Source organism: Heteronotia binoei, chromosome 8 (assembly GCF_032191835.1).
Source record: "Heteronotia binoei isolate CCM8104 ecotype False Entrance Well chromosome 8, APGP_CSIRO_Hbin_v1, whole genome shotgun sequence".
Lineage (NCBI taxonomy): Eukaryota > Metazoa > Chordata > Lepidosauria > Squamata > Gekkonidae > Heteronotia > Heteronotia binoei.
In genome coordinates, this window is record NC_083230.1 from 44,519,937 (window position 1) to 44,533,340 (window position 13,404).

Sequence of the window (13,404 nt, forward strand, 5' to 3'; positions counted from 1 at the left end):
CTGTATATCCATCTGGACCAGGTGCTTTCCCATTTTTCATTGCGTTAATTGCTGCTTCGACTTCTATTTTTTCAATAGAATCATTCAAAATTTTTCTCATATTTTCAGTTAAGGGCTCTATTTTTATCTTTTGTAAATACTCATCCATCTTCTCTTGCTTTATTTTAACAACTTTAAACAATTTGGCATAGTACTTAAAAATTCTCTTTTTATTCCCTCTTGAGTAACCACTTCTCTTCCATCTACCACAATTCTGTTAATAACTCTATTTTCTCTCTTTTTCTTCAATTGCCAAGCCAAATACTTTCCCGGTTTATTTGCTCCTTCAAAGGATTTCTGCTGAAGTCTTTTCAAACTCCATTCCACTTCTTTATTTAACAAATGTCTCAATTGAGTTTGTAATATTGCAATTTCCCTTAAAAAATTTTCCCTGGTCTTTTTCTCAACTCCCCTTCCTTTTTCTTTATTTCATTTTGAATGTCCAACAACTGTTTTTCTTTCATTTTCTTATTTTTATTATTCAAAGTAATCAACACTCCTCTCATTACTGCTTTATAAGCATCCCAGACCATCTGAAAGTCAATATCTTCTTTGTCATTCACTTGGAAAAAAACTTTAGTTTCATTTTCTAGGTATGTCACTGTTTCTTTATTCTGTAGCAAATCTTCATTCAATCTCCATCTTCTCAATCTCTTGGACAATTTTGTAATCCACATTATTGCATTATGATCAGCTCCAATTTTAGGTAAAATCTCTATTTTCCTTGTTATAAGACCTAAATCTTTAGTTCCCCACAGCATGTCAATTCTAGAAAAAGTTTTGTGTCTTGCTGAAAAAAAAGTGTGGTCCTGAACTTCAGGGTTAAATTTCCTCCATATATCTTCCAAATTTTCTTGTTTAGCCAATTCAAAAAAAGACTTTGGCAATTTTAAATTTGTTTCTTTAAATTGTAAATAGTTCCAGAATGAAAAATAGTCATCTGTACCTTTTCTTCTAATTATCCAAGTTTCCACTGGTCTTGCAAAGCTTTAGATGTTTAGCAATGTTCAAGAAGGTTAGGATCCTGTCGAGTTTATGTCAAATAAATGACTCTGAGAACTTCTGCAGATAATGAAAATGCAACTCCTCCCGGAGACCCTTCAAAGAAGCCCCCACCCCTGGGACTTTCTTTATGCCAAGGTAAATCTCCTTAAAGTTTCCTGTGCATATCTTGGACTAATCTCTGACTGAGAAAAGTAGGCAGTAGGCATTAATTTTCCTTCTACTATCCTGAACAGAAGTTCCAGCCTGCTCCTGTTGTGAGAAGCAGCTCAGCTAGACATTTTCCTCCCCCGGAAGTTCCAAAGAGATTATTAAATAATGATTATAAGATATATACAAGAATCCTGGCAGAACGGCGTAAACAATATTTAATAAATTTTATAAAGGAAGATCAAGCGGGCTTTCTCCCCAAAAGGCAAATAAGAGACAATATTAGAACTGTTGTAAATATTGTAGGATATTATGAAAGACATCCAGAGAAGGAAGTTGCATTATTTTTTTATGGATGCAGAGAAAGCTTTTGATAATTTAAACTGGGACTTTATGTTTGTAGTTACGGAAAAAATAAAGTTGGGGGGAAACTTTGTAAGAATGATAAAGGCAATATATACTGAACAGCGTACAAGGTTATGTATAAATGCAGATCTCACAGATAAAATGAAAATTAGCAAAGGCACAAGACAAGGTTGTCTGCTTTCGCCATTGTTGTTTATAATGACTCTTGAAATCTTATTGATGCAGATACAGGAAGATGAAGAAATAAAAGGAATGAGAATCATTTAGAGCATTTGCAGCTGACATAATGTTTATAAATGAAAATCCTATACAAGTAACACCTTTGTTGTTGGCTAAAATACAAAATTTTGGAGAATTGGCAGGACTTTACGTTAATAAAAAAAATCAAAACTTTTATGTAAAAATATGCAAGTAAATAAACAAAAGGATGGGAGGTTACCTCTAAAGTAAAATATTTGGGTGTGGAAATAACAATGAAGAACATTGATTTGTTTAAAAATAATTATGAAAAGTTATGGCATAAAATGGATGAAGATATGATAAAGTGGAATAAGCTTCATTTGTCATTGCTTGGGAGAATAGCTGAAATTGAACATTTTGCCGAGAATAATCTATTTATTTCAAACTTTCCCGATTGTGAAAGACAGCAAACAATTTAATAAATGGCAAAGGAAGATTTCAGAATTTATATGGGCTGGAAAGAAACCAAGGATTAAAATGACGCTAAAGAAAGAGGAGGATTTCAGTTACCAGATTTAAGATTATATCATGAAGCAGTTTGTTTGATGTGGATAAAAGATTGGGTGATGTTATTGAATAAAAAACTTTTAACATTGGAAATAAATTCGGCTGGCACACTTATATGTACTATGGGAAGAAAAAGATGGATGGTTTTTTCTCTCACCATTACATAAGAAATAACTTGCTAAATATCTGGACGAAGTATAAGAAATATGGCGATGAGAGAAAACCACTTTGGATAGTGCCTGCGGAAGTAATAAAAATAACAGCTGAGTTAGGAGAGGGAAAATGGATGTCATATAATCAACTATTAAAAATACAAAGCGGTAAAATAGAGTTGAAAACTGCTGGGGAGCTGAATTATAAGTATGATTGGTTTCAAATGCAACAAATAAGACGAGAACAAACAAATATGGAAAAAGTTCTGCTTGAAGATAATGAAAAATTAATTTTGAAAGTTTATAAGTTACTTTTAAAATGGTCTACAGAAGATGAAGTAGTAAAATCTCAAATGATTAAGTGGGCAATTAATGTAAATAAAGAAATACAGATGGACACATAGGAATATTTGTGGAATGAATGAATGAAAGTTTAATACGGTCAAAGACCAATCAATTAAATACAAATAACTTAATAAGATACAGTCAGGCAATACTATAATGGGAATAAAACATACACAGTATAAAATATAATTAGGCAATACTATAATGAGAATAAAACATAGACAGTATAAAATATAATTTCCTCCCCAAAAACACTGATTAAATTCCAGAACCAAGGCATTCAGTTGGGTATTTCCCTTAGGAATTGCTTCCGGAGATTTATAGCTCGCGAAGCTATAAGATTCAGTCAGGCAATACTATAAGGGGAATAAAACATACACAGTATAAAATATAATTAGGCAATACTATAATGAGAATAAAACATAGACAGTATAAAATATAATTCCCTCCCCAAAACACTGATTAAATTCCAGAACCAAGGTGTTCAGTTGGGTATTCCCCTTAAGAATTGCTTCCGGAGATTTATAGCTCGCGAAGCAAATTTTGCCACACATAAAGTGGTTCCTTTGTTCCTATCAGCCAATAATTTGTCTAGCTGAAATCTAATATTTCTTCCAGGGACACCGGCACAGATCGGGAGTATATAATCGGCCCTAATATGCTGATATAATTTACATTGGAATAATACATGCTCCCTATCTTCCCGTTTATTGTCCCCACAAATACACAGTCTCTCCTCGTATAATTGTCCTGTGTATCTGCCTTCAATAATAGCTGACGGTAACATATCAAATCTGAGAAGAGTAAATGCTCTCCGTGGAAGAACTCTATGAAATTCTCAACATGTCAGAGTATCAAAGAAAATCATTTTAAAAAGATGTATAGATGGTACATGACTCCTAAAAAGTTGGCAAAGATGAATAATAAGATGCCAGACAGATGTTGGAAATGTAAAAAACATGAAGGTTCTTTCTACCATATGTGGTGGACTTGTAAATGAGCAAAAAAGTATTGGCAAATGATTCAACAAGAGATCTCTAAGATCTTGGGATACGAATTTAACAAAGTTGCAGAGACTTTTCTGTTGGGATTACAAATGGAAAAACTTCCAAAAGAAGATAGGACTTTAATCTGGTTCTTGCTCTCAGCAGCTAGGACATTATATGTGCAGTTGTGAAAGCAAAAAAAAAAATACCAGAGAAATGGGATTGGATTGTAAAAGTTATGACATGGAGTGAAATGGACAAGTTAACAAGAATCTTAAGAGACTATGATTTAGAAGTATTTAGGACGGAGTGAAAAAAGTTCATAAAATACGTAGAAAAAGAGTGGAAAATAAAAGGACACTGGACAATTCCTGCACCTTCAGACACCATGAGAGCGGAGCGGGAGCCCCATGTACTAGTTATGCAATCCAGATAAGCAATCAAGCTTATCTCTGTGTGCATCCTGCCAGACATCCCAAGCTATACATCTCACAAAAGACTGTGCCAGCCTAGATGGGAAGAAGAAAAAAACCAAACCCAACCCAGAGACCAACACCATTGTGTAGGTTGGGTGTCACTTTAGATAACAATTTGGCCCTATATTGTCACTGTAGATAACCTTGTTTAGCATAGATAATCCCCTCATCTCCTGTTACTTTCCAAAAGTCACCATGGAGCCTCCAATTTTTCTGAGGTCATGTATCACATGTCCCAGCATCATAACCCAACTGATCCTGTGTCATTGGTCATCTGACCTCCTTCTCCTGAGGGCACAAGGTAGTTCTTAAAAGGTCTAACCCATTGTTCCTCATGTGTGCATCTGACAGTTTACCTACCCTGCTGTGTAGATTCACCCCCTAAACCTGATCAGTTTCGGGTCCCCAATAGTAAGATACACAGGCCGTGTCTTCCTCCTCCTTTCTTTTTTCGTTACTACTGGAGCTTCACTTGAAGACTACAATAGGTAAAGTATCCCCTTGTCTGTGTTATCCCTTATATGTTACCTCTATCGATGTTATATGTTACCTCTATTTTTTCTAGGGCTGTATGAACGTTGAATGAATTTATTTACTTGTATGCTTGACTGTTTGAGCAGACCGGAGGATGGTAGAAGACAGGAGGGCCTGGTGTGACTTTGTCTACAGGGTCGCAGAGTCGGACTTGACTGTGCGACTGAACAACAAATGCCTGACTGATTATTCTAGTAAAGCCAATTTATATTTTACTACCATTCTCATTATTTTGAGGGAAATACTGGAGGTCATCTCCTGTATACATAGATTCTGTATCCTGCTGAGCCATCTTTGCCCACCGCTTAAATTCCCCAGCCTCTCTTCGAGGGCAATTTGGTTTACAGATATTGGTGGATTGCTGGGCACTCTGTACATTGCACTGGTTCTGCTGGACATACAAAAATGCCTCCCTTCAGTTTCTACTGAAGAGATTCTTGGCTTGACCTTAGTCCTGTTGAGTTTGCACTCCCACAGTGGCATTGGATCTTCTGGGAACACTACACTGGTTCTGCTGGGCTTCTGCCCCCCTCCCACATTTAGTTTCTACTGCTGAGATTGTCTGGGACTTTGATTTTGTTCTGCTGAGCTTCTACTGCCCTTGCCTTTTTTGCTGTTTGTTTTCCTCCATTGGAAACAATGAAGGATGGGGGCACCTTTTTGGTGGGGATCCTAACTCAGACCCTGTAAATCTAATCCTCATCAAACTTGGAGGGTAGGTAGAAGAAAGTCAGCTGGAAATTCCTGTGAGTTTGGTGTCTCTAGCAAACTGAGGGGTGTTCTACTGTGGCACAAACCTCACAAACTGAACTCATAGATCCTCAAAGTTTGTGACACTTAGGGCACAACACAAACCATGATCTGAAACAAACCACATTTTCCTGGTTTATGCCCATCCCTAATTTTAATCTCAGGTTCATCTGTACATATTTTGATTTTCAATGTGAATTATTTAATGCACATCTAAGCAGAAATCAAATGTACACTGTACATGGATTATACATGGATTCACTGTGATTTGTGAACAGGACTGATGGAAAATATGGTGGCTAAGAAGTCACCATGACTTCCAGACACGCATGCGCACACAAAAAAAAATACCAGGAAGGAAGGGAGGGAAGGGAAGGGAAGGGCAGGGCTAAAATAAGTAAATAGATAAATAATTCTTTCTCATCAACATGTATTCCATTAGCTAACTGGAGTTTCCTTATAAGAAAAATAGAAATAGTTCTCCTGTTCATAAGAGAAGCCCAAAGCCTACTCTTCATAACTCATACAGAAGCACCACAGTTTTACTTCATTCATATGACTCAAACTATAATCTTCCTTTTATATGAGACTGGCTGGGAAATATGAAGATGATGACTGAAGCGGAGTCAGACAAATTTATGAAATTTGAGGTGAGGGAAGATGAGCCCGGAGGCGCAGAGTGGTAAACTGCAGTACTGCAGTCCAAGCTCTGCTCACAACCTGAGTTCAATCCCGGTGGAAGCTGGGTTCAGGTAGCCAGCTCATAGTTGACTCAGCCTTTCATCCTTCCAAGATCGGTAAAATGAGTACCCAGCTTGCTGGGGGTAAAGTGAAAATGACTGGGGGAGGTAATGGCAAACCACCCCATAAAAAGTCTGCCATGAAAACATTGTGAAAGCAACATCACCCCAGTCAGAAACAACTGGTGCTTGCACAGGGGATTACTTTTACCATTTTAAGAAATACTTAGGTAGCACTTGGACATTTAAATTCATTTCTTAGACTTGTTTTCAATATGAATATGCAGTAAGAGAACTGGACAAGTGTATTCTTTCAGATGTGAGCCACACAACTCCTACTTGTGGCCTTGATATATCACTATGGTGTATGAGATAGATAGATAGATAGATAGATAGATAGATAGATAGATAGATAGATAGATAGATAGATAGATAGATAGATAGATAGATAGATAGATAGATAGATAGATAGATAGATATACGCCATAGTGATATATCAAGGCCACAAGTAGCAGTTGTGCGGCATATATATATATATATATACACACACACACACATCTAAACTAGGTTAAAACTGATTTTATATTCATCTGGCTCAGTATGTTCAATACCATCTCAAATAAATGAAGGCAGATCCATTTGAATATCAGAAGTATTTTCTTTAACATGCCAAGAAATACTAAATATATTCCCCCCCCCCAAAAAAAAAGAAGAAGAAAATGAGCCAGAATTCATCAGCACATGAGTACAACCCCAGTGGTGTGAGGTGTGTACACAAGACTGTCTGGATAAATCAATAATAGTTTGACTCAATGGGAGACTTTGAAAAACAGAGAAGGCTTGTTAAAGGATTTTCACTGTCTCTATTTGAAATGCATCAGAAGTCCATGTCAGCTACTCAGCAGATCCTTATTTAGAGGCAGGCCTGCCATGCTTGGGCACAATATGTCAGGGTGCATCAATGTGTTCAGAAAAGTAATTTATTGTGGCAGAATGAAGTCTAATTATGTGCATAGCTTACCATTTTTTTCAACACAGAAGAGACCAAATGACTGAAAGGCGAGTTTTCTTTTTACTGGTGTTTGCTTACATGCTCCCTTTGTTTCTATTTCATTTCAAGCTATGTTCCTGTTGCCTCATCATAACCAAAAAACAGCATTTCATCACCAAGGTGATTATTTCTAACAAATCTAAAATTCTAGTACTCAAATCTCATTATAATATAAAAGTCCAAACGTACTGGTCACAACTCACTGGATCAGCCATTGGCCCGTCAGCTACCAGTCAAGTTCTATTGCATTCCATTGGTTGAGTTCACTCCTCTCTCCCACTCGCTGTCACCTACCCACTCTCTGTGGGGAGACAGCAAACAGACAGTGAACAAAGATGTCAATGCAACTAGGTGGCAAGGCCTGGCCCAACCAGGAGCATTTCCTCAGAGGCCATGGCTGCCACCTCTTTCCTGTCACTCCCTCCCCCCCCTCCCTTCAGCCTCATCCCAGGAGAGACGAGGATTGGGCCAATGGGGAAGCTGCTAGGCAGTGTCTGTTGCTAGGCAACCAAGCTTGGTTCTGTCAGTAAAGGCAAAGACTTTAGCTGAATATAATGCCATAGAGTGCACCTGGAGGTTGGCTACCATAGGCCTGGCTGCTTGCTATTCTTTAGCAGCAGTCCCCCTAGTTCAACAAGTATGGCATATGAGTTAGCGCTTCAGACCAGGGTCTGCCAGATCCAGCTTCTTGCTGTGGAAGCTGACTGGATGATTTGAGACCAGTCACAGACTTTCATCCTAACCTACCTCACAGGGTTGTTGTGCAGATCAAAAGGGAAAAAGAGAATGATGTAAGTTGCTTTGGTCACTATGAAGAAAGACTGTCCTTTTCCTAGGTAAAGGCTGCAGGGATGGGGGAAGGAGATAGGAAGCTGAAGTCAGAGGGACAGATAAAGGTAGGTTGATGGTTGTCTGGGAAGAAGACAGGGTTGCCAACTCCAGGTAGAGAAATTCCTGGAGATTTGAGGGGTGGAGCCTGGAGAGGATGGGTGAGGAGGGGTGGGTCCAGACAGGTACAATGTTATAGATTCCACCCTCCAAACCAGCCATTTCATGGGTAACCATTGTTGCCAATCTCCAGGTGAGGACTGGAAATCACTCAGAGTTACAGCTATTCTCCAGATGGCAGAGACCAGTTTGTTGGAGAAAATGGCTGCTTTGCAGGGTGGACTCTGCTTTGGTCCCCACTGTGAAGCAAGACTGTCCTTTTCCTAGGTAGAGGCTACAGGGAGGGGGAAGGAAATGGAAAGCTGAAGTCAGAGATCAATTCCCCTACAGAAAACGGCCACCTGGAGGCACATACTCTATGGTATACCATAATACAATCATGCCAGGCAAAAAAACCCCAGATTACAGCACAAACTGATGCTGATGCTAAATACCACAGGGCTGAATATGACAGGGAAATGTGGGAACAATGCACTGCAAACAAAAGGAATGCTGAGCTTCAGTTCTGTGTGACAGTTGTCATGCCTCCTGCCCCTCCCATGATTATTCTTCCTTATCTCCATTCTGGGCCTGTTTCAGGACGTTACACAGCCACATACACGGGACACACACACGCACACACATGTGGGGGAGGGAATCAGCATCTGTTTCAGCTGCAGAGTGGGTGGGAAGATAGCAAGGGGGGTGAATGAATGCCAAGGGTTGGGGTGGGTGGGAAGACAGCAAAGGTGGTGTGAGTGAATGTCATGAGAGGGAGTAGTGGAGTGCCAGGGGTACAGAGGTAATTGACAGAATGAGGTGGTTGGGGGTAGTAGTTGAAGAGAGTGGGGTGGGAAATTGGGGGGTGGGAAGACACCAAGGGTGGGGGGGGGAGCGAATGCCTTCACTTGGGTGGGTGAGTGGGAAGACAGCAAAAGTGGGGGCACTAACCCAGAGCCTCTTTCTAGAGCCAGTTGTATTTTTCTCCACAATGGACCTCATTCCTAGTCTCAAATAAAAGCCATTATATTTTACCTATACTTGTAAAAATGCAACCTTTCCCTCACTTCAGTGGCATAAATGGCTTTTAAAAATTAAATAGGTTTATCCCAGTTTACATCAAAAATAAAATTTATCCAAGTGACTAACATGATACAATTAAACTAATAAAAATCTAACCAATTAAGCAACAAATTAACAAGTTAAACTAGTTTAAACCCACAGCATTCCAATTTAGTTAAAATTGCAATATATATTAAAACTCCAGAGGTCTGAGTGAGGAGAATTAAAAACCAAATTAGCTGGTCCACAAAACTAGGGTTGCCAGATCCCACCAGACAAATGGCAGGGGATGAGGAGGACCCTGGCTGATAACTCACTGACATTGCTGGTGATTAATTGATATCACTTCCTATGCACAATGGAAGTAATATTTGCATGCCCCTAGCAAAGCATTTGTGAGAGTATTCCTGGGATCCAGGGTTAGCACTACCCAGTAAGCCAGGTAGGCCGCTTCCTAGGGCACCACTTGGCCTTCCCCCTCCCATCATGTCACCTCAAGCCCCCCACTACCACCATGCTTGCCCTTGCTGCTGCCCTCCTCTGCCTTGCCATCCAACCTGGCAACCTACCAAGAGAGCTGTGGGCAGGTGGCATCAGGAAAGGGGCTGAGAGGGGCAGCAGGGTGGCATGGTGGTGGGTGTACTCCCCCTCCCAACACCTTCCAACACTTCTTTTGCCTACTGCTGCTGACCCGCAGCTGTGGCACCTAGGCAAAGAGCAGGGCAGGCAGGCAGGCAACATCACTGCATGTTGGCCAGTGGTGGGGCAGGACGTTGGGACTAGGGTGCTAAAAACATGGCACCAGCCCTGCTGGAATCCCCCAGTGACAGAATGATATAATATTCAGACACATGGGGAGGGACATCAGCATGTCAGAATGCTGCTGATATCCTTTCATTTGGTGCCATTTTTTTCCTCTGCTGGCTAACTGAGCAGTGGCAGGGTTCATTTATTGGGGGTGAGGGATTTATTGGGGGTGAGCAGGGGCCTGGCAACCCTACATAAAGAATTCAGCAGTCTGCATGAACAGCCAGCTTTTTATCTCCTACCCCGTTAGAGTTGTATTCTTTAATATATGGTGTCTACACTAGGGATGTGCATTCAGATATGTGCATTCAGATATTTCCAGTCCATATATATATTTAAAAATATTTTATTAGTGTTTTCAGAATATATTTTGATGACCAGATGGTAGCTAGTATTTTCCAGGATATCAGTAAATGGTCCTTCAATATTCTGGAAATATTCAGGAGGTAGCATTGTAAGGCTGCCAGGGTGTAACAGACAACAGACATATGCATGCTTAGAGGCAGTGCATATGAGTGACAGCTAATAGAACCAACTCTGATTGGGGAACTGCAGCTAACTGTCTAGAAAGGAGGTCGGTTAGTGAGTTGGAGAAGCAGTTGGACAATCTGAGAGTTGAGCAGTTGGAGAGAGGATGGCTAAGAGAGTGCTGGCTTTGAGAGTCTCTAATATGAGAAAAGCCTGAAACAAAAGCAGAACCTGTTTCAGAGCAAGAGTGGTGCTGCTTTGAACCTAGAAGAGGCTCTGGTGGGAGACTGTTAAACAGTCTCTCTGTGTGTAAAGCAAACACACACAACTTGAGAGGGAATTTTAGTTCTCCAGTTTTAAGTTTACTGTCTAGGGTGTAAAGACTGGAAGATAAGGATTGGGCAAAAGGGTTTGAAATGGAATTGAAAGGACTTCAACATGTCGAAGGCCCAGATTATTTATCTTAATGAAGAGATATTAACGATCTTACCATGGAAGGGGGTCTAGTGGGAAGACCTTAGTCTTAAACACAGGGAAAAAGCTGAACACATTCTCAAAACTATGTTTATCAAGTAGGAAATTTATAAGGAACGCTATAAAAGTAACCTCTAAAAATAAGTCTCATAACATCTCCAATACCTTTAGTGAAAGCCAAACAACTTTAAAACCATCTCTTGTGAATTCAGTAACTTAAGAAGCTATTCTGTGTTTATATTTAACTTTCTGCCTATCTATCCCAAATCCAAAATCCTATGTAAATATTGATTACCTTCCCTACCAATTTGTTCCAATATACCATACACTTTTAAAGACTTTACCTGTACCTACCATGCCACTTGCTGAAGGGGAATATTTGACAATTGAAGCATTTTAGTGGGGTGATAAATAAAGTGATTGTCTTGTCACACAGGGATGTTTTTTTGTTTTTTGTTTTTTAAATGTACTGTGTATGTATATCAGTGTATTCCTTCCAGGGATTGGGATTGGCTTGCTAGGTTGATTTGACTTGAATTAAAAATGGTTGTTGGTGTTGCAAGTTGCAACATTATGTTCTTTGACTGAGTTCTTTTGCATTGGATTCTCAGGATTGTCATTGGCTTGGATTCTCTTATTTGACATTTGTTTGGCTTGAAACAGCTTTCTAGTTAAATTAGATTGTCTTGGATTTTCTGATTTGGCATTTGTTGTGTTAGGCTTATCAAATTTCCATTGCTTCTGCTGGGATTCTTTGATTCTTCCTAGGTAAAGGCTGTAGGGAGGGGGAGGAAATTGAAAGCTGAAAGATCAAGTTCCCTGCAGAAAACAGATGCCTTGGGTGGGTGGGAAGACACCAAGTTTGGAAGTAGTGAATGCCTTCACTTGGGTGACTGGGTGGGAAGACAGCAGGGGGGCAGTCGCCCAAAGCCTCTTTTCAGAGCCTGTTTGGCCTTGTTGGCTTTATTCCCATTGGGAGAGTTTTGGCCAGTGGTTGTTTTGCTTGCTCTTTTGTGTTTGGTTATTGTCCGCCTTGGAGGAAGCAGGGAATCCCCCCCATAGAAAACAATGCAGGATTGCTGGGGGCAGCTTGTTCAGGGGTTCATAGAATCCCAATTCACATGAAATTCACATGAAACTTAGGGGTTATTTAGTGGACAGGCACAATCAGCCCAGCTCTGCTGTGATTTTGGTGCCATAGTCATTTGGTGCCATAGTCATAGCCTGCCAGACCCCCTTGCCCTTTTAAAAAGCCCTGCCTGCTTGCACAATCTTCTTTCTGATCAGTCATCTGCGGAGCTCTGTGTTCTGAGGCAAACATCAGTTAACAGAGGCTGCAGACAGTTGTACAGGTGTCCTGATTGACTCACCAAAATCCAGCCCTAACCTAGAAACCAAAAATTAAGGGAGTGCATTCCTTCCATGATTGACTGGTTGTTGGTTGGCTGGGAAGAAGCTAGGGTTGCCAACTCCAGGTTGGGGAATCCCTGGAGATTTGAGGAGTGCAGCATGGAGGAGGGGTGGAACCCCAGACAAGTACAATGCCATAGAATCCATTATCCAAACCAACCACGTCCTCCTGGTGAACCATTGTTGCCACCCTGCAGGTGAGGGCTGGAGATCACTCAGAATTACACCTGCTCTCCAGAATGTTGTTACAATATTGTTATAATTTCTGAGAAGCAGATATGGTTGCCAACTCCAGGTTGGAAAATTCCTGGAGATTTGAAGGGTGGAACATGGAGAGTTGGGAGTAAGCAGTGAAATGGCCAAGTTTGCAGATGGCACTAAATTGTTCAGGGTGGTGAGAACCAGAGAGGATTGTGAGGCACTCCAAAGGAATCTGTTGAGGCTGGGTGAGTGGGCGTCAATGTGGCAGATGAGGTTCAATGTGGCCAAGTGCAAAGTAATGCACATTGGGGCCAAATATCCCAGCTACAAATACAAATTGATGAGGTGTGAATTGACAGAGACTGACCAAGAGAGAGATCTTGGGGTCATGGTAGATAACTCACTGAAAATGTCAAGACAGTATGCGATTGCAATAAAAAAGGCCAATGCCATGCTGGGAATTATTAGGAAGGGAATTGAAAACAAATCAGCCAGTATCATAATGCTCCTGTATAAATCGATGGTGCGGTCTCATTTGGAATATGTATAATTCTGGTCACTGCACCTCAAAAAGCATATTATAGAACTGGAAAAAGTCCAGAAAAGGGCAACTAGAATGATTAAAGGGTTGGAACACTTTCCCTATGAAGAAAGGTTGAAATGCTTGGGGTTCTTTAGCTTGGAGAAATGTCGACTGCGGGGTGACATGATAGAGGT